Source organism: Hakea prostrata, chromosome 9 (assembly GCF_041222555.1).
Source record: "Hakea prostrata isolate BN-2017 chromosome 9, UWA_Hpros_2, whole genome shotgun sequence".
In the NCBI taxonomy this organism is placed as follows: Eukaryota; Viridiplantae; Streptophyta; class Magnoliopsida; order Proteales; family Proteaceae; genus Hakea; species Hakea prostrata.
In genome coordinates this window covers 49426420-49430204 of record NC_142608.1, presented here as the reverse complement: position 1 = coordinate 49430204, position 3785 = coordinate 49426420, and the positions used below count along the sequence as shown (strand labels likewise).

General features: G+C 38.4%; 1 non-coding gene across 1 annotated transcript; it reads right to left on the bottom strand.

Moving 5' to 3' along the window:
- Positions 1-3171: 3171 nt before the first annotated feature.
- Positions 3172-3289, bottom strand: LOC149005418 (U11 spliceosomal RNA). Its single transcript, XR_016170046.1, has one exon. It is a non-coding gene; the product is annotated as a U11 spliceosomal RNA (small nuclear RNA).
- Between the last annotated feature and the right edge of the window lie 496 nt (positions 3290-3785).

Here is a 3785-nt window from a genome sequence, read left to right as displayed (position 1 = left end):
AACTTTTTGTTTCCTAATTTGGATCTTGATACCTTGATTTGATTAGTGTTTTGAGGTCCCCTATATGCTAGAATACTACTGATGTAGTCTACCCCTTGATTAGTACCCTTTTGAACCACCAAATTCGGATTTCATATCTTAAAACTCTGATTTTATAAGTTATCGTCGCATTGGTCGACTGATTGGTCGATGGACCACTCGACCAATCCACTCGACCAATGAGTACAAGCAACTCCGAATTGGTCCGTTTCGGATGTTTTGATATATTTTCTGTTAGGGATCTTTCCTAATATGTTGTATATACTTGTTTAGGACCTTCTTCTCAAGTTTGCCAAGATCTTACTTGATTTCTTAGGATTCTTTGCGAGTTATAAAAGGTAAGGATGGTTATTTCCTTAATTACATAGATAGCATGAATCTAGTTTCTATATTTGAATATCATTAATATGTTTCCTAAATTAGATTCTTACAATGATATACTACTGTTGCATAACTTTGATTACAGTAGCATTACTTATTCATATTGAATTGATTCATGTATGATTTACTTACCAATGTTATACAAGTGATTGTAATTACTGATTTCTTTCCATATATGGAGTTACCATATATGTGATGATATGAATTGATGCATGTGTATGCTTACGTATGGTTTGGAAAGGAGAGGTGTCCTTTTGACACTTCTGTCCTTGGACTACTACGGGAATATTATGGGATATTTCCGGAGATGCCCTCTGGACACCTTCCTAAACTGTTGGATGACATATATAGGATTGTCTAGTAGTGTTTGGCTAGGATGTCCTGTTATGTCAGACCCTAATCGGAGGGGTATTGAGACCGAACGACCCGTGGTAGCAATGGGGATTCATGGGCGCTCAAGACCGGTAACCAACCCGTGAGAGGACGGGGAATCACATTGTGGGGGCCATTTATTGGTAGGGTTGCATATGGTTAGACTTGGGCTCACGGGCGCTTAAGACCGGTAACCAACCCGTGAGAGGACGTGAGAGCTTCCCGTTTACCATATGTGGATGATCAATAGGGTTGATGAGTCCGTAGTCCGAGTTGGTCGGTGCCATAGGATACGCCGACTCTAGTGTGAAGGATACCTGGAAAGGATCGTCGGGGACGAGGAATGGAAGTATCTGGATCGACTTGATGTAACTAAGTAGAAGACTTGCATTTGGCTAGGTTTTACCCCGACATGCGCCAAGACTTATACCAAATGGTTGTGAGAGAGTGTGTTGACTTAACCCCCTGCCAAGGTTTGTCCTGAGGGATGAAGGACCCATTACCAATCGGCTGCTCAAGACCGGTGAAATGATCCGTGAGAGAATCCAAGATATCTTTAATGGTTGAGGATGTGAGTGGACCTTCCTAAAGAAGTACGGTGCTATGACTTAAAGCATGTCTGCCAATAGAGACCAGCATACATAGAGTTAGATTCATTCATTCATTGATTGTCTCATATCATATTGCATTTATGTTTGTTCCGGAATCCCGCCATTTATGTTATTATGGATTTTAATCGCCTTTACTGAGTTTCTTTGAAACTCATTCCTTTATTGTACAATGTTGTTAGACTATCCTGCAGGTACTGAGTACTATGACGGTTCCTATGAGGAAGCGCAAGGCGAAGAGACATATCTCCAGGAAGGTGATTGCGGTTACCACAATTACTCTGAAGATCCCACGGGTGGTTATGCTCCGTACGATGCTTAGTCCGACCATTGAGTGGAAGCGTCCTTGTGCTATTTATGAGATCTATACATACAAGGATGTCGTCTACAAAGTGGAGAATAATTTAGTTACCCAATGTACTTGCTACTGGGATTAGCTTTTATCTAGTTTATTCTTTAGAGCTACTTTTCCGCTGGATGTAAAGTGGGATTTTTGCTTCACTTTACTTATCTGTTTGATACTCTGATTATGTCTATTATTCCGATTCGTTTATGAATCATTCTTTCATTATTGGATCTATGATTTATCTTCCACACTCATGTTATGATTGTTCATGATTATGTTATTGTTTATGTGGGAGGTTGATCACTCGATACCTGATCTTCGGGCTGTGGATCACACTCTCGGGTATGCCAGATAGGGTACCGGCTGGGAGGGCGTGACACTAATCGCAATCAAAAAAGAGTAAGAACTGCACTTCTAAATTTCATTGTGATCATTGCAATATAGATGGTCATTCAAAGGAGAGGTGTTGGGTCCTCAACCCACATCTTCGCCCTAATAAGGAAAAGGGCTTTAAAATTAATGTTGCTTCCCAAACTATCACTCTCGATCAAACATCACTAGAACAATTGGCTAAAAAAGTGAAGCAGATTTTGACACAAACAAGAGGATTGGAATCTTCACGGACTGACTTAAGCCATACATCTCATGCTTCTAATAATGTTTTGACTCTTTCTACTTTCTCAAGAAATTATTTTGTTTTAGATTTTGGAGCTACTCATCATATGTGTTGTATGCCAAATTTAATGACTCCCATAAATTCTCAAATGTCTCATCCACCTATTACTATGGCTAATGGTATTTAAGTGCTAGTTAAGGGGGTTGGATAGATTGACCTATTCTCTAAATCATTTAGTGGATTATTTGTTCCTAACTTGTCTTCAAATTTATTATCCATTAGTAAGCTCTCCATTGATATAAATTGTGATGTCCTATTTTCATCCAAGAATGAAATCTTTTAGGATCCAAAAATGAAGACGATTGGTGAAGGTTGTGTTGCACTGGCTACCAAGAAGGATACAATAAAGGCAAGAAAAGTGTGGCATTGTCGTATGGGACATCCATCAGACCATATTTTGAAAATTTTAGATTCATCCTTTTCTATTGACTGTAGTAATTGTGAGATTTGTTACTAATCAAAACAACATGTTTAGCTTTTTCTCATAGTCCTATTAGTTTTGTACATTGTTTTGAATTAATTCATTCTAATGTTTGGAGATCTCCTATTGATTCCAATGATGGATTTAAGTATTTTATTACATTTATAGATGAGATAATTCATGAGCTACTTTGTTATTTGTGTTAACCTCCAAGAATGAAGTTCTAAAAGTGTCTCAATAATTTTATTTTATGATTTTCATAAAATACAATGTTAAAGTGAAAGTTTCACTTAGTACCGATGAGACTGAGTACCTTTCTTTTTTTGTGAGGGGCGGCCGAGGGCCAAACCTATGAGGTCCACAAATTATGCCGGCCATATGTCTTGATAGCCATACAACACTCACCAGAAGGTGAGCGTGGCATATGTAGCCAACCAACCCTTTTAATGAGACTAAGTACTACAACAGGCCATTTATAGAGTTTCTTGAGGCCCAAGGCATCTTTCATAGATCATCATCATGTGGAGTTGCTAAACAAAAAAATGGTCATATATTTGAAGTCACCTATACACTTGTTTTCTGCCAACGCCCCCACCACATATTGGGATGATGTTGTCATTACTAGTTGTTATTGATTAATGGGTTAGCTAGTAAAGTGTTTGATTTTAAATCTCTTTGGAGGTCTTACTTGGTAGACCTATTAATCTCTCCCATCATTCATCATGGAATTTGCCTCTATAGTTGTTCCTCCTGTTATGAAACCATTGGCTCTAGTTTCTCAGAGAAGATCAGCTTGCATCCCTACATCATATGTCAAACCATAGAACTACTCTTCTACAGATTCGATTCGAGCTTTCATGTGTTACAATAAGTTTCAACCTTTGTCCAAGTTGGCCTCAGAGAATATCTTTGCCACAACTTGTGTGGAATCTCCTAAAATCC